Here is a 24873-nt window from a genome sequence, read left to right on the forward strand (position 1 = left end):
ATCTACTCTGCTCTACATATTGCTCTACCAAATTCATAACAATATGAAATGACTGCTTTGATCAGACACATAGTGATTTAAAGTTTTGCATCCATCTGTTCAGCGGTTTCAAAGAAGAAGACTTTTAAAGGTTTTTCACTTCAATCCAACTTCTGACACACGACGTCATCAATGACATTTTAGTTATCACCTTTGTATCCTCTGGGTAGTTGATGATATACAAAGTTTCGGATCCATTGACTTAGCGGTTTGAGAGATGCTTTTAAAAAGTTTTATAAAGGCATTACCTTCAATCCAACATAACTGCCAGACCATGTGACCTATGATGTGTAATTTTCAAACTATATTCCCCATGGCTCGTCAATCATACATCGGAAATTTCGCATCAATCGATTAAGTGGTTCAAGACAAGGATTTTATTTTAGGTTTCCGTTGAATCCAATATGGCTGCCAAACCACATGACCAATGATGTTTTAGTTATCACCCTTGTATCCCCATGGGTAGTCGAGGATATACTTAATGTTTTGGTTCCATTGGTTCAGTGATTTGAGAGAGGACCTTCTTTTTTTTTTTTCAAGGTTTTAGCTAAATCCAACATGGATGCCAGACTCTGTGTCCTATAGAACCACCTTTAGAGGCCATTTTTCCCCACAGAGCACGGGTTGGCCTTTTTCAGGCACTCTGGTCCCCTTTTTAAAGCAACGTTTTATGGCCAGATGCCCTTCCTGCCACCAAACCTGTTAGTCGCCTCTTGCGACACAAGGAATTACCAGTGAACTGGTACTCAATTTGCCGACCTCGGAAGGATGGCAGGCTGAGTCAATCCCCCCTGGCGTTAATTCAGCGATCGATCGAGATTCGAACTCAGGATCCTAGGATCCCAAGCCGGCACCCAAACCGCTAAGCCAACACCAGGTGCCCTATGATGTTAAAATTTTCAAACTTCACTAATGGAATAAAGTTCCTGTGGATCATTTACATCTATGTGAAATGAGAAATGAAAAGAAACACATCACGTTGTTTGGTCACATCAACATTTAGTGTTTGATAAGCATGAAATCGACATGAGAATGCCAACACGTGTGCAAGACATGTATTCAGAGGCTCGAAGAGGGGTACAGTCAAACGTCAATTAACAGCTCAGTATCTGGTATGACCACCATTTGTCGTTGACACACGCTGGCCAATGGCCCCTCATTGAGGACACAAGGTCGTTGAAAACACGTTTTATGGGAGAAAGATCAGGCGCAACAGCTGGCAAGGGAAGTGTGGGAATGTTCTGTTGTGCGATGAAGTCGGTGACCACTCGTGTGACGTGAGGACGCCGTGCGATATCCTGTTGAAGTGTGATACGACGTCCATGAACCTGCAGGAACGGGAGGACATGAAGAATAGAGAACTTCATCAGGTACCGAATACCTGTCAAATTGCCATTAATGACCTCCATCTGGGTTCTGTGATATACAATCATGCCCCCCACACAACTACCCTCACTACTGTAAATATAGAACCTCGACTCATCTGAAAAGAGGATAGCAGCCCAATCTCGTCTCCTGAATATCAGATGCTGTCTACACCAGGATATACTTAATGTTTTGGTTCCATTGGTTCAGTGATTTGAGAGAGTGTAGCGGCTGCCGCTGGGGTTACACAATCGCCTTGCACCTATCAAGGACGCGGAGCGATCACCAGGCCGGGCTCGTCCAGGACGCCCGGGCAGGCCCGCGCTCGACTTGCCAGGCCTCGGTCGGGACGCCCGGGCAGGCTCGCCCTCGGCTTGCCAGGCCGCAGCCGGCCCGCGGGGCCACGCCCCCTGGCGCCAGGCCTGGGCAAACCCCCTGGCGGAATAGATATATATTGCCGACCGTAAAACGTTTTTCCCAGAGTGCCTGAGTGTTTGATTCTAATAAAGCAGCTCAGATGAATCCAAGCTTTTTGTCGCGTCCATTCTTTCGATCGACGTGGGAGCCACAGCTCCTTCATTGGTGACCTACCGACATGGACACGGCAGTCGCCCTTAAACTGCCTACCTTCTGGGAGGCTCACGCGGCGGTTTGGTTCGCACAAGCGGAGTCCCTGTTCGCCCTGCGGGGCATCACGGCGGACGACACCCGCTTCCACCACGTGGTCGCTGCGCTCGGTTCAGCCACCGCAGCCCGCGCCCTGAGCCTCCTCGAGAGCCCGCCAGCCGCGGACAAATACGGCGCGATTAAGAAGCTTCTACTCGATGCTTTCGCCCTCCCAGCGGCGGAACGCGCACGGCGCCTGCTCGATTTGCCGGAGCTCGGCGACACGCGCCCTTCCGAGCGAATGGACTACATGCTTTCGCTGCTCGGCGAGCACTCTCCGGCATTCCTGTTCCGGGAGCTGTTCCTCCGTCAGCTGCCTAACCCGGTACGCCTCGCCCTGGCAAGCACGACGATCACAGATCCCCGGGCCCTTGCCAGAGAAGCCGACAAAATCTCCGCCGCGGGACAGCGCATCGCAGCGGCGACATGGGACCCGCCGCCGCCTGATGCACCATCCATGGCGCCCGAGCACCCGGCGCGTTCGACGGCCGAACTGCCGACGCAATTGGCGGCCGCTATACCGAGCCGACCACGTTCAGCACGACGTCCGAAGCCTCCACCCGACCAAGCGTGGTGTTCCTATCATGCCAGGTTCGGACAGAAGGCCCGGACATGCCGACCCCCGTGCACCTTCGGCGGGTCGGGAAACGGCCAGGCCGGCGTTCATTACCTGCCATGAGCGCCGGCCACAGTCACACGGGCAACTTACTGTTCATCACGGATAAAGCGTCCGGACGGCGCTTCCTGTGCGACACCGGCGCCCAAGTGAGCGTCATGCCCGCCTCTGACCAGGACAGGCAATCCGCGGTTTGCGGCCCCTCCTTGGTTGCGGCCAACGGATCGACTATCCGCACCTTCGGCCCGCGCAACGTCACCCTCTGCTTCGGCGGCCAACGCTTCGCTTGGACGTTTGTAACCGCCAACGTGCCCATGGCTCTGCTCGGCGCCGACTTCCTCTGCGCACACGGACTGCTGGTGGACGTCCAACGGCGTCGTTTAATCAACGCTGAAACCTTCAGCTCCCTGGTATGCACATTGAGCAGCTCCGCGCCGACCGAGCTGGCATGCACCGTCCCGGCGGCGAACGAGTTTGCTCGCCTGCTCGCGGAGTTCCCGGCCCTCACGCGGCCGACGTTTTCGGCCGTCGCAGTACGGCATGGGATCGAGCACCACATACCAACCACGGGCCCGCCGGTCTACGCCAGGGCCCGCCGCCTCGACCCAGCCAAGCTTGCCGTTGCGAAGGCCGAATTCGACGCGTTGGAGCACCTCGGCATCGTGCGGCGCTCCGATAGCGCGTGGGCCTCGCCACTGCACATCGTGCCAAAGCCGGGGGGTGGATGGCGCCCGTGTGGCGACTACCGCCGTCTTAATGACGCTACAACACCCGACAGGTACCCGATCCCGCATATCCAAGACTTCTCCGCCCGTCTGGCGGGACGGGTCATTTTTTCAAAAATTGATCTCATACGGGGATATCACCAGGTACCTGTCAGGGCGGCCGACGTCCCTAAAACGGCAGTCATCACGCCGTTCGGCTTATTCGAGTTCTTGCGGATGCCGTTTGGTCTCAAGAACGCGGCTCAGGCGTTCCAGCGCTTGATGGACGGCGTGCTGCGTGACCTGCCGTTCCTTTTCGTTTACCTGGACGACATCCTCGTCGCCAGCACGTCCCGGGCCGAGCACCTCCTCCACCTCCGAACACTGTTCGGGCGCCTCAGCGAGCACGGCCTCATCGTCAACCCGGCCAAATGCCACTTCGGCACGACGGCCGTTGATTTTTTGGGCCACCACATCACCAAGAACGGGGCTGTGCCGCTGCCAACCAAGGTCGAGGCCATCACCACTTTCCCGCGTCCCCGCACCATAAAGGCCCTGCAGGAATTCCTGGGAATGGTGAATTTTTATCACCGCTTCGTGCCCCGCGCTGCTCAACTCATGCGGCCCCTCTACGAAGCCCTCCGGGGCAAGCCGGCCAAGCACGACATCGCCTGGTCCGCAGCAATGGATGCGGCCTTCCAAAGCTCAAAGCGGGCCCTCGCCGACGCAACACTGCTCGCTCACCCGGTGCTCAACGCTCCCATCGCCCTCACCACGGATGCCTCCGACTACGCGGTGGGCGCCGTACATGAGCAATGGGTGAACGGGGTTTGGCAGCCACTCGCTTTTTTCAGCCGGCAGCTCCGGCCGAACGAGCTCAAATACAGCACGTTTGACCGGGAGCTCCTCGGTCTACACCTGGCCGTCCGCCATTTCCGCCACCTCCTGGAGGGCCGACCTTTCACGGCGTTCGTCGACCACAAGCCGTTGGTTTACGCCATGGCCAAGGTCACGGAGCCATGGTCGGCCCGCCAACAGCGCCACCTCTCCGCCGTGTCGGAGTTTACCACGGACATCCGGCACGTCGCCGGCAAAAACAACGCCGTGGCCGACTGTCTTTCCCGGGCCAGCGCGAACGCGGTCCACCTGGGCGTGGATTTTGCGCTCATGGCGGCGGACCAAACCACCGACACCACGGTGCAAGCCCTCCGGGCGGCGGACACGGGCCTCCGCCTGGCCGACATCCCCTGCGCGGACACTGTCCTGCTCTGCGACGTCTCCCAAGGCCGGCCTCGCCCCATCGTGCCCGTCACCTGGCAACGCCGCATCTTCGCCTCCCTCCACGGCCTTTCCCACCCGGGCCGGAAAGCTTCCCAGAAGCTGGTGTCGGCGCGTTTCGTCTGGCACGGCCTTCGTCGGGACGTCCGCGATTGGACCAGCGCCTGCACCGCCTGCCAACGGGCCAAGGTCCACCGACACACCCAGGCCCCGCTGGCACCTTTCACCGTGCCCGAACGACGTTTCGACCACGTCAACGTGGATCTGGTGGGCCCCCTTCCCCCATCACGAGGGTTCACACACCTGCTCACCATGGTGGACAGGACCACCAGGTGGCCGGAGGCCGTTCCCCTCGTCTCCACCACCACCGCCGACGTGGCGCAGGCCTTCATCGCCACCTGGGTCGCCCGCTTCGGCGCACCGGCGGACATCTCGTCAGACCGCGGACCACAGTTCACCTCCGAGCTGTGGGGCGTGGTCGCCCGCAACCTGGGGGTCAAGCTCCACTGTACTACGGCCTACCACCCCCAAGCAAACGGGTTGTGCGAGCGATTCCACCGCTCCATGAAGGCCGCGCTCATGGCCGGCCTTCAAGACGGCGGTTGGGCCGACCGGCTGCCGTGGGTCCTTTTGGGCCTTCGCACGGCCCCCAAGGAGGACCTCCAGGCATCCACCGCCGAGCTGGTCTATGGCCAGGTGCTACGCGTCCCGGGCGAATTCGTGCCCGACGCTACCAGCCCCTGGTCCGCAGCTCGCCAGCGCTCGGACCTCCAGGAGGCCGCCCGACGGTTTGCCCCCGTGCCGACATCCCACCACGGTGACCCCCAGTCCTACGTCCCCCCAGCACTCCGCACCGCGGAGTATGTTTTTGTGCGTCACGACGCACATCGGCGGCCACTCCAGCCGCCGTACGACGGGCCCTTCCGGGTGCTGCGACGGGACGACAAGTCGTTCGTCATCGACATCGGCGGCAGGTCGGACCGGATTGCAGTGGACCGCCTCAAGCCGGCGCACGTGGACGTCGACCACCCACCACGGGTGGCCCTCCCGCCGCGGCGAGGCCGCCCCCCGTCCACGGTGCCCCCCACTCGACCACCCACCACCTCACCGGACCCCCTCCCACGACCCACCAGGGGTCGCTTCGGCCGGGTCATCAGGACCCCCCTCAAGTTGACCCTGCCGGTGCAAGTCGATTCTGGGGGGACGTGTGTAGCGGCTGCCGCTGGGGTTACACAATCGCCTTGCACCTATCAAGGACGCGGAGCGATCACCAGGCCGGGCTCGTCCAGGACGCCCGGGCAGGCCCGCGCTCGACTTGCCAGGCCTCGGTCGGGACGCCCGGGCAGGCTCGCCCTCGGCTTGCCAGGCCGCAGCCGGCCCGCGGGGCCACGCCCCCTGGCGCCAGGCCTGGGCAAACCCCCTGGCGGAATAGATATATATTGCCGACCGTAAAACGTTTTTCCCAGAGTGCCTGAGTGTTTGATTCTAATAAAGCAGCTCAGATGAATCCAAGCTTTTTGTCGCGTCCATTCTTTCGATCGACGTGGGAGCCACAGCTCCTTCAAGAGGACCTTTTTTTTCAAGCTTTTAGCTAAATCCAACATGGATGCCAGAAAAAGCACGGCGATGACGTGGCAACAAAATTGGAAGTACTCTTGGTTGTCATGGTCGGATGTTATGCTCGCTTAACCAACACCTCACAGTTCTGGCACTGATTGGCCGCAAGTCAGGGATGCTGTGAGCTGTCAAACTTGCTCGACTAGGCCAATTTTTCAGATATGGGTGACTGGGTGTTGTTGTAGTGTATGAGGCATTTTTTGAGGAAAAGTTGGTAAACAGACTTTTAAACTATTTTAAGGTATACTGAATCCAAATATGCTGTTTACCAGGCCGGCAATTTTTTTTTTTTTGTATACAACATCAAGGCTCGTGTAAGAGCTAAATCGACTCATTGACTCATTGGCAATATTTGGCAAATGACTTTGGCAATTGACTCATTCACCCTGAAAAATGCAAAACAAAACACATACGCAAGTTGTGGAAAGAAAATATTCACATGGAGCACAGATCTATGAAACAATAAACACATTTTATTTTTATTATTATTATTATTAATATTAGCTATCTATAATGCCAGTAATCTCTGTGTGTCTGTCTGTGACCGCTGTTTCTCGACAACCACGGGTCCGATATACTTGAAACTTGCCAGGTATATTGCTGGGGACCCGAGGATGTGCCTTTTCAAGGTTTCATATTAATCGGACAAGTAGTTACCGAGCTATGTCCAAAAAACGATTCAACCAATCAGAGAGCAGCGAGCTATCACGTGTGCCGAACGTGGCGAACAGACTCTGCCTCGGGCGGCACATTTGAGAGCGTATTCATTTATTTCACGTTGGCAAACTATGTTGGCGTTAAACTATGTTTTAAAACTAATTAAAACTACTTTGCGATTCTTTCGCTTTCCTGCGCGTTTGTGCACGCTATGGCGATTTCTTTACCAAACTCCGCAAGCCGTTCGCTTTGGACCAAACCATTTCATGTAAATAGAGGGGGGGGATTGTCACCGTACTCGCAAGCCGTTCGCTTTGGACCAAACCATTTCATGTTAATAGAGGGGGGGGATTGTCACCGTACTCGCAAGCCGTTCGCTTTGGACCAAACCATTTCATGTAAATAGAGGGGGGGGGGGATATAATTTTAGATATATATATAGTACGGGCATGCCCTAGTCTATCTATAATTCCAGTAATCTCTGTGTGTCTGTCTGTGACCGCTGTTTCTCGACAACCACGGGTCCGATATACTTGAAACTTGCCAGGTATATTGCTGGGGACCCGAGGATGTGCCTTTTCAAGGTTTCATATTAATCGGAGAAGTAGTTACCAAGCTATGTCCAAAAAACGATTCAACCAATCAGAGAGCAGCGAGCTATCACGTGTGCCGAACGTGCCGAACAGACTCTGCCTCGGACGGCACATTTGAGAGCGTATTCATTTATTTCACGTTGGCAAACTATGTTGCCGCTATGTTGGCGTTAAACGATGTTTTAAAACTAATTAAAACTAATTTGCGATTCTTTCGCTTTCCTGCGCGTTTGTGCACGCTATGGCGATTTCTTTACCAAACTCCGCAAGCCGTTCGCTTTGGACCAAACCATTTCATGTAAATAGAGGGGGGGGATTGTCACCGTACTCGCAAGCCGTTCGCTTTGGACCAAACCATTTCATGTAAATAGAGGGGGGGGGGGGATTGTCACCGTACTCGCAAGCCTTTCGCTTTGGACCAAACCATTTCATGTAAATAGAGGGGGGGGATTGTCACCGTACTCGCAAGCCGTTCGCTTTGGCTTTGCGAATGGACCAAACCATTTCATGTAAATAGAGGGGGGGGGGATATAATTTTAGATATATATATATACACAAAGAATTAAGTTAAGCACCCCCCCCCCCCCGTTTTTTTACAACCTCGCACATTACAAGTTTGTTGTCGTCAAAACAGTGTAATATACCCATGATATTGCTATATTTTCTGGAGAAGTGATATTATGGTCACATAAAAACATAACAATCATGCCGTTTTCAATATTTTATTCTGAATAATTTAAGGTGAAATTTTTGGGGAATTTTAGGCATATTTTCACCTCAATTTAAGTATGGAGCTATAGGTCCATCACGGACAGTGTGGATGACGTTTATGTTTTCTAACGTACAGTCATTGTTCTGAGAAGACCTCTAGCGATCTTTGCGTCAATCCCATCTTCATGGATGACAACGCCAGGCCTCACCGTGCGAGACGCGTCCGAGCCTTGCTGGAGCAAGGTGCTGTGACAACCATCCCCTGGCCTGCGTACAGTCCTGACCTGAACCCCCTCGAGCACGTTTGGGACATGTTGGGACGACAAATTGCGAAGATGGTCCCTCCAATAGCCAATCTGGATGAATTGGAACGTGCATTACATCGGGAATGGAACAACCTGCCACAGCAACGCATACGACGGCTTACAGGGTCTATGAGACGTAGGGTTGAGTCAGTGATCCGATCACGTGGGTCCTACACACGTTATTGACGCAAAGATCGCTAGAGGTCTTCTCAGAACAATGACTGTACGTTAGAAAACATAAACGTCATCCACACTGTCCGTGATGGACCTATAGCTCCATACTTAAATTGAGGTGAAAATATGCCTAAAATTCCCAAAAAATTTCACCTTAAATTATTCAGAATAAAATATTGAAAACGGCATGATTGTTATGTTTTTATGTGACCATAATATCACTTCTCCAGAAAATATAGCAATATCATGGGTATATTACACTGTTTTGACGACAACAAACTTGTAATGTGCGAGGTTGTAAAAAAACGGGGGGGGTGCTTAACTTAATTCTTTGTGTATAGTACGGGCATGCCCTAGTATTGTCTAATTATATTAATATATATTGCATTTCAGGTCAGAATGGAGTCGTTAATGCAACTGAAAAGGACCAGCAGCTGATGTGTAACATATATGAAGACTGCATTAGATGGCAGCAGAGTAAATCAGACAAACTTTTTGAAGCCACAGAAAAAGGACTATCGTCTCTTCACGAAGCAACATCGGCAGCAAATGAAGCGACGAAAATAATCGTGATCTGATTGATAGAATCACATTCGTGCTAAGCGCTGATTCCTCGTGTGGCATAAATCATGTTATGCTGTGTACACAGACAAAGGAGAAATCAAACGCCTTGAATAATCAACCAGTCCTGAAAGAGCTCCATCCTCAAGTTTCAGAGGTTCAACCACTGCAGAAGCTCACAGTACCCCCTACAAGTTTACGCAGTCGCATGAAGGCCATGAACTGGAAAGCATGCATGTTCTGTAAAGACTCTGATTCGAAAGTGAAACTTTATTCAGTAGCAACATTTAAAATGAGCAAGGAGATACTGGATTCTTCAAAATATGACCAGCAGTCTAGTGTCCGTCTTGCTGGGGTACATGATCTAATATCTGCTGAAGGGAGGTATCACCCAAATTGTTACAAGCAGTTCTTGCGGACCTGGCATGCCTGATCTAATAGATGCTGAGGGGAAGTATCACCCAAATTGTTACAAGCAGTTCTTGTGGACCTGGGGTACCTGATCTAATAGCTGCTGAAGGGAAGTATCACCCAAATTGTTACAAGCAGTTCTTGCGGACCTGGCGTGCCTGATCTAATAGATGCTGAAGGGAAGTATCACTCAAATTGTTACAAGCAGTTCTAGTGGACCTGGGGTACCTGATCTAATAGCTGCTGAAGGGAAGTATCACCCAAATTGTTACAAGCAGTTCTTGCGAACCTGGGATACCTGATCTAATATCTGCTGAAGGGAAGTATCACCCAAATTGTTACAAGCAGTTCTTGCGAACCTGGGGTACCTGATCTAATAGCTGCTGAAGAGAAGTATCACCCAAATTGTTACAAGCAGTTCTTGTGGACCTGGGGTACCTGATCTAATATCTGCTCAAGGGAAGTATCACCCAAGTTGTTACAAGCAGTTCTTGCAAACCTGGGGTATCTGATCTAATAGCTGCTGAAGGGAAGTATCACCCAAATTGTTACAAGCAGTTCTTGCGAACCTGGGGTACCTGATCTAATAGCTGCTGAAGGGAAGTATCACCCAAGTTGTTACAAGCAGTTCTTGCGAACCTGGGGTACCTGATCTAATAGCTGCTGAAGGGAAGTATCACCCAAGTTGTTACAAGCAGTTCTTGCAAACCTGGGGTATCTGATCTAATAGCTGCTGAAGGGAAGTATCACCCAAATTGTTACAAGCAGTTCTTGCGGACCTGGGGTACCTGATCTAATATCTGCTCAAGGGAAGTATCACCCAAGTTGTTACAAGCAGTTCTTGCGAACCTGGGGTACCTGATCTAATAGATGCTCAAGGGAAGTATCACCCAAATTGTTACAAGCAGTTCTTGCGAACCTGGGGTACCTGATCTAATAGCTGCTGAAGGGAAGTATCACCCAAATTGTTACAAGCAGTTCTTGCGAACCTGGGGTACCTGATCTAATAGCTGCTGAAGGGAAGTATCACCCAAATTGTTACAAGCAGTTCTTGCGAACCTGGGGTACCTGATCTAATAGCTGCTGAAGGGAAGTATCACCCAAATTGTTACAAGCAGTTCTTGCGAACCACAACTAAAACGAAGGAAGAAGCACAGAACACTGACCTACCAATGACCTGGTTGACCAAGGAGTTGAAATATGCTGCGAGTCAAGGCCACGTACTAGAGCTTTCAGAAGTGTGGAATCGCTACTGTGAACTCGCCATTAAGATGGAGTGAATGTTCCACAATCTTTTGTCAGCCATCGAATGACATTTACAGAACAGCTTTCCACACACATCAGAGATGTCCCCCTGAAAAGTCCCCCTGAAAAGCTCAACACAACGATGTATATGACTTCATCGTACTACAGGACCAAGCTCCAGGTGATAGAAAAACTGTCTTGGTACCGAACAAGTTTTCCCATGTACCTATCACCAAAATGAGAAGCCAGAATGACGAGGAAATAATCTCTCCAGTTCCACATTTTAAGATAAACGATGAGGAGTTATTGTCGATGGTTCACATAGCACTGAAATTACGATCTGATATACTTAGTCAATCACCTCATAAAGGTCTGTCCGTCCACGAGGAAGATGCAATATCATGTGTACCAGAGAGCCTGTACATGTTCGTAAATCTTCTTATTGGTGGACAAGAAGTTTTTGAACACATGTCCTCGACAGGTACAGATGACAGCGATGAACTATTACCAGAAGAAGAGGACTTTGATTCTGACGAAAGTACTGATGAATGATTCTGAAGTACAGTCTCGTATTCTTAGTGTTTGTCAATATTTCGTGTATATCACTTCTGGAGGCAAGAAGTGGACCCCAAAACATTTTGGCCTTGCTCGCACTTTACACCAGGCAACACGCTCGAAGCAACTGGTGCAGTTATTTCATAAGGCAGGACATACATTAAGTTATAGAGATGTCTTGCAGATAGACACTTCTTTAGCAGACGTTACACTGAGAAGCATGGATGAAACAAACGGTAGTTATACCTCCAAGCCTAGTTCCAGGTAGATTTGTACATTTTACAGCAGACAACATTGACATCAATGATGGTTCTCTAGATGGCAAGAACACATTTCATGCCACATAGTTTGCAGTCTGGCAGAGAGGACCATCAGCATCCCTTCTGCTGGAAGATATTGAACAAACAAGGAAGGCCAAACTGGATGTTCCTCAAGTTATGGAAGCATTGGTTCCTGTTCATATTGTTCTGGGCAAAACAGAACCAGAATATGAGGAAATCATACCTGGCTGGTTTTCTGCACCAATTGAGTCATGTCCTGCTGCCATAAAGCACAAGCGTTAGACACAGCTTTTATACTTCAACGTCAAAATGAGGAACCAAAACCTACGTGGACAAGCTTCAATGAGAATTACAATGAGAATGCCGCAAAGAAAACGACTGTGTGTTACATGACAATTGTACAATCCCAGCACATGAAGTCAACACCATGAACACAGTTGTTAGATGCATCATTCATGTGGCGAATTCCCCACAACAGAAGCATGTCGTTTTAATGGTTGACCAAGCGATATTCCCTCTGCTTATGGAGCTGAAATTGAATGTTCCCGATTACAAAGACATTCTGATTCCAAGGTGAGGTGGACTACACACGACAATTAATTTCCTCAAAGTTATTGGGCAACATATGCAAGACAGTGGCTTTTTGGAAGTTTGGACAGAAAGTGGAATCATGGGCCCAAACTCTGCAGATGCCTTCATGGCTGGAAAGCAAAATTCCAAGGGAGTTCGAGCACACAAGCTTACCATCCAGGCAATGTGGCAAATACTGCAACCACGGCTCTACTTATACATAGATTTGCACGATCATGATGTGAAAGACTATCTGCAGACCTTGGCAGACTCCTCAGATACACATGACCTTGACGAGCTTGTAAAGGTCTTGTCCAGTGACCGATTCCGTGACTTGATGACGGCCTTTGTAGACAAGATTCAAATTTCCAGTATGGTGTTCTGATGAAGAGCAAAACGCCTAGTCACAATTCCTGTCTCTGACATACCAATAGCATCTAGTTCTAGATATTAATTTTCGGGAGGGCATGGCATCATGTTTACGAAGATTAGACGTGAATAAAATGGTTTTCACAACAGAGATGGTTTTTTGTTTTTTGGTATACTGAATCGAGGCTCGTGAAAGAGCTAACATTTATTTCACAAACAAATCAACCAGACAAACAAAATATATAAAAAGAGGGAGCGGAAGACAAGATGGGGAGAGAAGGGGAAGCACACAAACATATCATTTGAGAGCAGGGAGATGTGTGGGAGGGAGAGGGCTTGGGGGGAGGAGGTGTGGGAAGGGGGGGGGGGTGGGAGAGGTATAAAACACAAGGACACCAAGGACTTCCAGGACAGAAGTTGGTATTTCAAAAAAGTGGATTTGGGGTGAAATTAGCGGGGGTAGAAAAGATCAAGGTTTTGGATGGGGGAAGATAAGAGATGGTGGTGAACAGCTGTTTTAAAGACCTGGAGGGTGGAGTGGGATTGAAGAGAGTGAGGAAGTTTGTTCCATGGGTGGGAGAAAAGAGGAATGAAGGAGTGAAGGTGAGCAGAGAGTCTTGATTTTGGCAGTTTAGCCATAAGAGTGTTGCAGGCAGATTTTGTGCGACCTGTAGGAATATTTGGGGGACAGAGCCCAGAGAGAGCTGGGGGGGCAAGGCCAGAGAGGAGTCGGTAGAAGACGGAAAGACCACCACCCTGCCTGCGGTGAGTGAGTGAAAGGCCCTTGGAGTTAGCTTCATCGCGGGAGATTCCAATGATTCTGAACGCTTTGGTTTCAACAGCGTGAAGACGAGCTAGGTGTGAGGCAGGAGCACCAGCCCAGAAGGGAGAGCAGTATTACATTGCGCTGTGGATGAAAGCCTTGTATGTGGTGAGGAGCTCAGGTGTGCCAAGGAAGGACTTCGCACAACGGAGGATGCCCAGTCGGCGACTGGCTTTGGAGGCCAGATTTGAAATGTGGTTTTCCCAGGAAAGATCATGGCAGATAGTGAGACCCAAAAGCTTGAGTGACAGAACTTCTTGGAGAGGATTATTCAGAAAGTGGATGGGAGGGTTGTCCAGTCAGTCTTTTCAGAGAGACATCGTAAGAGTGTGAGATTTATCAGGATTGAAAGACATGTTCCACTTGTTTGCCCAGTCTGTGATTTTGTCCAGGTCTGAAGAGAGTGAGGAGGCTGTAGACTGCCGATCTGAGGGATGAGGAATGGAGCGACAGAGAGTAGAGTCATCAGCAAAGAGATAGAGAAGATTTTCAAGAGAGTCAGAGAGATCATTGATGAAGACCAGAAAAAGCACAGGGCCCAGAACACTGCCTTGGGGAACTCCAGCCTGAACAGGAAGAGGAGATGAGAGAAACCCATTCAGGGCCACACGTTGACTACGACTAGAGAGGAAGTCTGCCAGCCATGCGTGGAGATTTCCATGGATACCAAAGGAGGAGGGTTTGGTGAGCAGAGCGGGGTGCCAGACCGTATCGAAGGCACGTGATATGTCAAGGGAGACAGCTCTAATTTCCTGTTTGACATTGAGGACCTCCATCCATTGTTGAGAAAGCAGAAGCAGCATGTCCAGAGTAGACTGACCAGGTCTGTAACCAAATTGATGACCAGAGATCAAGCCATTGGAGAAGAGGAAAGATTTCATATCTGAAGCAATGATGGATTCCATGACTTTGCTGATAATTGGGAGAAGGCTGATTGGTCTGTAGTTGCTAGGATCTGTTTTTGCACCTTTTTTGTGCAAAGCGGTGATGTTGGCTGATTTACAAGCGGATGGCAGATGACCTTGAGCAGAAGAGAGGGTGAAGAGAACAGAGAGAGGGAGTGAAAGAGCGGAAGAACAGGATTTTAGGACCCGTGGGCTGATGCCGTCGGGTCCAGTTGCAGAATCAGACTCGAGGGTTGACAGAAACTTTTCCACCTTGTTAGGAGGAAAGGACACAGAGTCCAGGAGCAGCTGGGTACGACTGGGTACGGTGGGTACAGAGAAGGGATGGGTTTGGGACACAAGATTTAGAGGGAAACACAGAGTTGAGGCAACCCGCTTTTTCACGTGTGGAGTCAGCCGTGTAGCCGTTTGAGGTGAGGGAGGGGATGGAGGGGTAACAAACACCAGAAACAGATTTGACCAGATGCCACCAGGATTTGGAAGAGGGAGACAGATAAGAGAGTTCGGTCTTGAGAACGGAGAGATATTGTTTCCTGGCTCTCCTGAGGGTGGACACACACTTGTTTCGGGCTTTGTGAAAGGAAATTAGATTTCCTTCCGTTGGATTTGCTTTCCAGGAGACGAAAGCAAGTTGTTTCTGGGCAACAGCCTCACCACAAGATTCCGTGTACCATGGACGGTAGGAAGGGTATGACAACTGAAGACGAGATGGGATAAATCTGTGCATGAGAGAGAGCAATTTACTTTGGAAGAATTCCCAGGATGAGTTGATGTCAGAGGCGGTAGAGATGGGAGACCAGGCCAGATGATTGATGGCTGCTTGAAGACCGTGCCAGTTGTCCTGAGTGAAATGCCAGACTTGTCGACGCTGAGGAGGCTCTCTGAGAATGGTCAGAGAGATGTCCACTTTAACAAGCACATGATCAGATGAGCCGATTGGAGCAGAAGAAGAGCAGCAGACATTTTCAGGGAAGTTAGTCATAACCAAGTCCAGAAGAGAAGATGCTCCGTTGACTGAGATCTGGGTCGGGAAATTGACAGATGGTGTCAGTCCCAGTGAGTCGCAGAAGTCCTTTGCTGAAGAGCCATGGCTGGTGAGAGAGGTACCCACACCCAGCCAACTAGCATGGTGACAATTGAAATCACCACATATGAGGAAGAGAGAGTTGGGATGGGTAGATAGAAGTTGGTCCATATTATCAGACAGTGAGATGTAGATGGAGTCATCGCTGTTTGGTGGATGGTACAACACACATATGAACAAAAGGTGGGAGCGAAGGGGAAGCCGTAGCCAAAGGTATCCCTGGGGGTGAGGTGGAGAGAGGGCAGTGCAAGGCGAGTGAGGAAGAGAGTTTTTTAAATAAAGATAGCAACCCCACCTCCAGGACGAGGCTCAGGTCTATCATACCAGAGGAGGGAGTAACCTGGGAGAGATACCAAGGAATCAGAGACATCATGAAGGAGGAAAGTTTCTGTTAAGCAGAACATGTCTGGTTTGTCAGAATCAATCTGTACGGAGAGATCGGTCAAGTTTGAGCGAAGGCCCCGGATGTTTGAGGTCCATACCATTAATGAAGAGGAAGGGGGAGCATCGGATACAGAACAGGGGGGGGAGGGGTAGGGTAAGATGTGGAAGAGGAGGAAGAGGTAGGGAGAGCTGTTGAAGGCATGTCAGAGATTTCAGAATAGCTTGGAGAAAGGGAAGAATGGGGCGGACAAAAGGTTTGATGGTGATTGGGTGAGGCACAGTGAGGTGTTATTTGAGGAAGGGGAAGAGCGAGGCAGAAGGTTGGGGGAGATGAAGGTGAAAGTTGGAAGGGGGAAGAAGCGGGGAGGACGCTTTGAGGAGGAGGGGTGAGAGGGGAGTCTAGGAGGGGAGGAGCGAGGGAGAGTCTCGGAGGGGAGGGGTGTGGGGGGAGTTTAGGAGGGTAGGGGCAAGGGGGGAGATTTGAAGGGGATGGGTGATGGGGAAGATGTGGAGGGGAGGGGTGATGGGGAAGTTTTGGAGGGGAGGGGTGATGGGGAAGTTTTGGAGGGAAGGGGTGATGTGGAAGATTTGGAGGGGAGGGGCAAGGGGGAAGATTTGAAAGGGATGGGTGATGGGGAAGATTTGGAGAGGAGGGGCAAGGGGGAATATTTGAAAGAATGGGTGATGGGGAAGATTTGGAGGGGAGGGGTGATGGGGAAGTTTTGGAGGGGAGGTGTGATGGGGAAGTTTTGGAGGGAAGGGGTGATAGGGAAGATTTGGAGGGGAGGGGCAAGGGGGAATATTTGAAAGAGATGGGTGATGGGGAACATTTGGTGGGGAGGGGCAAGGGGGAAGATTTGAAAGAGATGGGTGATGGGGAAGATTTGGAGGGGAGGGGCAAGGGGGTAGATTTGGAGGGGAGGGGTGATGGGGAAGTTTTGGAGGGAAGGGGTGATGGGGAAGATTTGGAGGGGAGGGGCAAGGGGGAAGATTTGAAAGGGATGGGTGATGGGGAAGATTTGGAGGGGAGGGGCAAGGCGGAATATTTGAAAGAGATGGGCGATGGGGAAGATTTGGAGGGGAGGGGTGATGGGGAAGTTTTGGAGGGAAGGGTTGATGGGGAAGATTTGGAGGGGAGGGGTGAGATTGGATTTTGAAAAGTGTACGATTAATGGGAAACGAACATTTATTGCAAAATGAGTTTCTTGAGACCTTCGAGTCAAAAATACGTTTGAGGACGCTGAAGGAGGGGTGGAGTGCAGGAGAATTTCGGGAATGAAGAAAAAAGGTACTGTAAGAGATGGAATTTTTTTTTTGGAATGAATAGATTTGGTGAGCAAGTCGAAAGCATCCTTTTATAGAAGAAGAAGAAAAAGGTGTTATAATATACGACAGAATACAGTTCTTCATTTTTAACAACGTGATCACGTGATCACGAACAACGTGGTCGAAGAACGAACGAACAAATAAGAACAACGAATAAGAGCAGAGAAGGAAAATTTTTTATTATTTTCTTTTGAGTTGAGATTTTAAACAAGGAAGTATGGGGTGAAAAACTGGGACAAAACACAGAGAACGAAAGTATTTGCAGCGCAATCGACGAACCGCTGAGAAAAACAAAGCCTCAAGGTCAGACACGGAAGCCGACTAGGCCTCAGAATACGCGACACGAATTAACCGACGATTTTGTATACAGGTATGAAAAATTAACACCGAGAATCTTACTAAAGACACACTATAAGTACACTATAGATACAGTTTCGACAAAAACACAATTGTGAAAAAATTACTTAACTTCGAAAGCATGAGCGCATGGACAGCTTCGAAAGAACGTGACCTCCAATCTTGCGCATGCGCAAAAGCCCACCGAATCATGCTACAATGCCACATGACTCAGAACATGTGCATGACAATTTGTGCGTACAGTGTGCAGTATGCACGTGCAAATTCCAGATATTCACGGGTAAACTGGGGATCATGTCCAGGCACATGTTGACTGACCATTATATTGATAGGGTACACGTCAGTATCATTTTGTGTTGTTATTTTTTTTATGGTGCACATGAACTTTTTTCTTATAGTACATATTCCTCAGGGCTAGTCCTTGAAGTTTCGTATTGATCTGTTAAGCAGTTCTGGAGAAGAAGATTTTTTTATGGTTTATATTTTCAATCCAATATGACCACCAGACCACATAAATTTAATTATTCACTCACTCTGGGTCATTGATCAGATATATTAAGTTTCAGATTTTCATATAAGGATTTTGATTTTAACTAATTATGGATGGAACACCACTTCACTGATGATGTCATCATTATCACCCTTTATACCCCAATACCCCATGGGGAGTTGATTACAGCTGCCAAGTTTCAAATCTTTTCGTTGAACGATTTCAGAGAAGAAGATGGCCAATTTTTTTCCTTTAATATAATAGGGCTGCCATACCATCTGACCTATGATTATTCAATATGGGGTATCAATAAAATATTGTCCACAGTAAGTCAGTCCCTCCTATTTATAAAGTTTGCTTTGATCGGACAAGCGGTTACAGAGAAAAAAACTTTTTCAGTGAAAATATATAGACGTGGACACACAGATACACAGACAGACAGACACGGTTGTTACAATAGTATTGCAACCCCTCCGTGGCGTACAATAGCATCGCAACCCCTTCGGGGCGAGAATAATAAAATTAACAACAGTTAGGAGCAGAAGATATGAGGATGGGGGCCGAGGGCTCGCCAGAGGATGGACAAAGAGATGGTGGGGATTGCGGTGGCATGGGGAGTGGCTCTGAGATGAAGCGTGGGGTGGTGGCGGAGATACAGACCCACCTCAGGTGGGGGAGCTCTCACTAACATGGAGCAGTCAACACTTACACAGATGGAGGGCATGAAATGGGGAACTGTGAATGATGATCAGCAGTAAGAGGAGGGAAAATGATAGAATGGAGGAGAGGAGTAAGATGAGGATGATCAAGAGCAACGTAGATTGGAGGAAGAGATAGCCGACAAAGTTGAAGATAAGACTGACGCCACTCAGAGAAAGACCACAACTCCATCAAATAGAAAATAACAAATGGACATAAACGCTAATCAGGAATACCCACTGAACAATTGGTAAAATTCTACCGAAATTACCACCCCTCCCCCTCCCCCCCCCCCCCCGAAGGAAATCAATCTGTGCTTTCCAGCGGCATTGCTCATTCAAGAAAAAGTAACAGGCAATATATGCCACAAGAAGAATAGACTAGGCCCCATGAATACAAACCAAAGACCGCCATAAAAACAAACACTGGAAACAGAGAGATCAACTGAGAAAGGAAACAGGACAAGTACAACAATTCCTAAGCGGAAATGTAAGCCCAAAGCTACAGAACCTAAAGGAAATGCCCCTGATATTTGATGAAGAAGAAGAAAAAAATGTGCGTTTCCCAATTGGCCCGCTATCAGATTTTTAAAGCCAATTCAGTCACTCGTAATGGCAAAGTCCCATACCTCAAATGACCACGTGCAATATTTTATGAACAAAAGGTTCATTGCCACAGAGAGAGCGGGAGGGAGGAAACTTGGTAAGCTGAATACACCTCTGACGTTATTGAGGCCCAAGCCCTAGATCTACTGTAATCTATATACCCCACAGATATATTAACATAATACTTCCCTCCGCTCTTGTATGGAGTGCGTGCACTAGTTGCCTGAAACCAGACAGACCAAGCTATCAGTGAGATTGGTAATTGAACTTGAACCAAACCTTGAAAAGACCTTTGGAGATTAATTGTGTAATACCTTCAACAGCAAGGTTGAGGGAGTTGAGTGACCAGAGGAGGTGAATATATATATTGTTACGGAATCGGACGACGGCACTCCCCTTACCGAGGGGGTTTAATCCCCTCGTCTTGTTAAGCTGGCCGTTGTCTGTTCTTGGGGGTATGACGTCACACCCGGTCAGCACTGAATAGGGTATTAGGCCAATCCTTCCTATGACATAAGTACCAGCGCCTTCCGGTACGCAAGGAAATACTCCCGCCCGGACCGCAGCGTGATTAATGGATTACGCCAAGCGAGCGAACTGCGACGCGGCCGTTAACAATGACTAAACCCGATTGCGAAGCGGTTCGGCCAAAATCGCGCCACAGGAATTCAATGGGGAAAAGACAAAGACAATCGGACGAGAATGAAAACCAAACGGGTAAGAAATAACAGGGATTTATTCATTATTTACACAGACCAAAACCAAAGAAGAGCAGAAATAAAAGGAATATACAGAAAAGAAGACACAGCGCAATTCTTAAACAAGCTTACTTATTCCCCGGGACAAGACGAACAGAACAAACTCACGTACACTAATGGGGGTTCTCAGGCAGGAATGGCGGGAAAGATGAGAAGGGCAGACGGTCCAGAGCGGGCAGCAGGGAGGTCTGAGGATCACGGCACGACGTCGAGGTCCGCATGCGCGCACTTGTTCTTGTTCAGCCACGAAAAACCTGGTAGTCAGTGCTGGTTGGTATCGCGAGCAGGGCGTGCCGATTCTCATTCGCCGCAGGACGTTCGTGCCAAGCAAATGAATGAACGATCCTCTCAACTTGTGCTCCTTGCTCATGCGTCTCTCTCCCTCTCGTAACTTGCTCAAGCGCCTCCCTCCACAGAACTGCGGTGGGGGCTACGCGCAACTGGTTTTATCTCCACCCCCGTGGAACCCGCTTAGCAGAGCGCGGACGCGACCGTGCAGGGCGAGACCCGGCCCGGATCGCGCACGGCGGTTCTTTTGAAACCGCCGTGATTATGACCCCCGCCGGTTCCCGCAGTACCCAAAGCCCGGCACGGACCAAGGGCTCGCGTCGGCTAACCCTTGGTCTAACCGCTGCTCCGTTTAGCGTCGATGCCCCCTGGACATGCTCACACCACTCGTTCCTTTTCCTCCTCACACATCCAGGTGTCTCCATACACTCCGTCATTGCACCTTCTCTTACATACCACCCAGGTACACTCATTCCGCTCACCGACTTCGTTACACACCTGACCACTGCACACCTCGGCACACACTCGTCGTTCGCACACTTCATCAACACACCTCCTCGCACCCACTCCTCGGTCACATCCTCTGTGACAACCAGGGGTGTGCACTCTTTTGCACACCCAATCACGCGCTTCAATGTGCCCTCTCGCACCCGCGCCACCACCAACTCAGGTGTACATTCCCGCGCTCGCTCAACCATTCCAGGTGTGCATTCTTCCATTCCAGGTGTGCATTCCTTCTCACCTGCCACAACCAACTCGTACTCCATGTCACTCTCACCACCACACTCTGTCGTGCATTTACCCTCACTCTCGACAGCACACTCACTCCTCGGCACGCACTTTTCCCTCACACACCCCATAGTCGGACATCCTTGCACACATCCTCCGTCCACGCACTCTGCACCTGTCGCACACCTCACCAGCGGCCTCTCACGAACGCCCGGGTCTAGCCCAAAACCCAAGCTCACTGAATCTCCCCTCACACCATATACATTCCCGAGCATATCGCCACTAACCTCGGCACCTCTTCTCTTCCGCTCCTCCTCCGCCACCTGCAAACTCTTTATTTGGTCAGTAAGCACATCATCACACTGTGAGCACAAACCTTGTACCAATTCCATCACCTCCTCCTTTATCTCCTTTTTAGTCTCCCTCTGTCTCTTCTTAATTTCACTTACCCCCTCTTCCACTTCCTCTAATTTTTGTCTCACGTCTTTTATTTCCCGGTGCGCCCCTTCAATTTCTTCCTCAAAGGCCACCTTGGTCGTTTCTATGTGCGTTCTGACTTCCCGTTCCTTTGTCTCCATTGTCTCTGTCATCTCGTCCAACCTCTTTGTCAACTCCTCGTGTACCATCTGACATTCTTTCTTCGTTGCTATAAGCTCTTTCTTTATTTCCTTCTGGATCGCTTTCAACCCCCCTATTACCGCCGTGTTCTTTTCCACCTGCTCCCCCAACTCCTTTTGTCCCACTGTCAGCTGCTCTACTCACCGCGTCAGGTCTTCTATGCCCCCCCTGTAACCTAGCCGTACTGTTCCTCACCTCTTTCTCCATGCGCTCCTCACCCCACTTTACCTCCTCGCGTACCCCCGCGACCTCTTCGCCCACTCCGCGCCTTATATCCTCCCCCATCTCTCCCATCTCTTTTGTGGATGCCACCCTAATCTGTTCCAAATCATTCCTCTGGGCATCCAATTTGGTTTCCAACCCCATTTTTACCTCCTCTATCTGATTCCCCATCTGTTTAATTTCCTGGGCGGATTGCTCCCCTATTTCCCTCAATTTGCCTTCCATAGTGTTTTCTAACCCCCCTAACCCATTCTTCACCCCTTCCATTTGGTTCTCCTGGGTGGCCATTCTATTATCCAACCCCGTTAACCCATCCTTCATTTCCCCAATTTGATTACCCACACCCTCCAGTTGGCCCCCCAATTTACCTTCTAGCCCTTCCAACCTGTTGTCTAACCCCTCAAATTTATTGTCTAACCCCTCAAATTTATTGTCTAACCCCTCAAATTTATTGCCTAAACTCTCAAATTTGGCTTCTAGCCCCCCGATTTGATTTCCCATGTCATTTCTCAATTCCCCGATTTGGATTCCCATGTCATTTCTCAATTCCCCGATTTGGCTTCCCATCTCGGTTTTCAATCCCTTGAAGCTATCCCCTGTTTTTGCCACAAAGGCCATCATCTGGTTCACAAATAGGCCCCAGTTTATTGGCGCCGCGGGCACGGCTGCTGCGGTCACGTGCGTGGCGCCATTTGGTGCTGCTGCAACCTCGTGCGAAGCGCCGCCATCTCGTGCGCCTGCCGCCCCCTCTACCACATCCTCATCGCGTTCCTCCTCTCTCTCTCCCAATTCCTCCCTGGGGTCCTGGGCTGCCTCTAACCCTTCTTCTAACTCCCCTACCGGCATCCGGTCGCCTTGATTATCCATGGCACGATTTAATTTGGAATATTAATACTAAATTTTTGCCGCTCGTAATTTTGACCAAATTTTTCAAGGTGGATTAAAAAATTTGGTTCGGGTCCAAATCCAACTCCCCGACACCAATTGTTATGGAATCGGATGACGGCACTCCCCTTACCGAGGGGGGTTTAATCCCCTCGTCTTGTTAAGCTGGCCGTTGTCTGTTCCTGGGGGTATGACGTCGGGTATGACACGGGTATGACACAGACCAAAACCAAAGAAGAGCAGAAATAAAAGGAATATAAAGAAAAGAAGACAGCGCAATTCTTAAACAAGCTTACTTATTCCCCGGGACAAGACGAACAGAACAAACTCACGTACACTAATGGGGGTTCTCAGGCAGGAATGGCGGGAAAGATGAGAAGGGCAGACGGTCCAAAGAGCGGGCAGCAGGGAGGTCCGAGGATCGCGGCACGACGTCGAGGTCTGCGTGCGTGCCCTTGTTCTTGTTCAGCCACGAAAAACCCGGTCGTCAGTGCTGGTTGGTATCATGAGCAGGGCGTGCCGATTCTCATTCGCTGCAGGACGTTCACGCCAAGCAAATGAATGAACGATCCTCTCAACTTGTGCTCCTTGCTCATGCGTCTCTCTCCCTCTCCCTCTCGTAACTTGCTCAAGCGCCTCCCTCCACAGAACTGCGGTGGGGGCTCCGCGCAACGGGTTTTATCTCCACCCCCGTGGAACCCTCACGAACCTGCCAGATCTTTCTCTCTCCGCCATCTCAAGCCATGCCCACTGATTCCTGGTTGGTTGGTAAGGGCTGGCTGACCCCACCTTTGATGACGAGGCGGTGCCACGCCCGTGCTCTGCCAGCTCCTCCCTCTTCTTCTCCGAGATGGAGCACATGGGCAATGGCGTCTTGGGGCAATCAAACGAGCCCCAGCCAAAGGGCAGCGAACGCTGCCTTACTGGCACTTTTAGGAGGCCATGGGGATATTGCAGGGGATCCTATCTTATTTGATTTGATGCAACGGAGAGTCAATTATTGGACACACGGCCTTACTTGGAACACAGAATAATGATATAACTACGAAAGGGCCTATGATTTGCTAGGTGTTGCAATGTGGACTAACTAAGGTGCAATTATTTCATTTAACAGCCAATTAAGGGGAAATGTACACAGGGGTTATTTATAAGGAAATTTACAACTAAATTTACATGTGAAGGTTCTAAAAACCACAACAATATATATATATATATACAGTATATATATACAGTATATATATATACAGTATATATATATATATATACAGTATATATATACAGTATATATATATACAGTATATATATATATATATACATATATATATATATATATATATATATATACATTATATATATATATATATACATTATATATATATATATATACATTATATATATATATATATATATATACATTATATATATATATATACATTATATATATATATATATATATACATTATATATATATATATACATTATATATATATATACATTATATATATATATATACATTATATATATACAGTATATATATATATATATATATATATATATATATATATATATATATATATATATATATATATATATATATATATATATACTGTATATATATATATACATATATATATATTTATATATATATATATATATATATATATATATTGTTACGGACCGCGGATAAGATGTTGTTTTGCCGAGCGGATGGCACCGCGGCCCTAACAGTTACCCCGACTAACCCGATTCCCAAACGTTGGCCGAATCGCGCCACAGATATTCAATGGGGAAAAGACTAAAGCGAAGGATGTGAAGAAGAAGAAAGACAAAGGGTAAGGAATACAAATATAATTTATTTACTATTTACAGGACCAAAAAAACCAAGGAGAAGGAAAGATAATAAAATAATTTACAGAAGAACTCAGAGACACAGTGCAATGCTAGATTACCTACAGTCTTAATTAATACCCTGGGACAGAACAA

The 24873-nt window shown here is 49.1% G+C and overlaps 1 pseudogene; it reads left to right on the forward strand.

Annotated features, from left to right (window-relative positions):
- The window catches only part of LOC144892707 (protein FAM200C-like), a 133559-nt pseudogene extending 122065 nt beyond the window's left edge, over positions 1–11494 (forward strand).
- The last annotated feature ends 13379 nt before the right edge of the window (positions 11495–24873 follow it).

This window comes from Myxine glutinosa, chromosome 6 (genome assembly GCF_964187855.1).
Source record: "Myxine glutinosa chromosome 6, kmMyxGlut1.1, whole genome shotgun sequence".
In the NCBI taxonomy this organism is placed as follows: Eukaryota; Metazoa; Chordata; class Myxini; order Myxiniformes; family Myxinidae; genus Myxine; species Myxine glutinosa.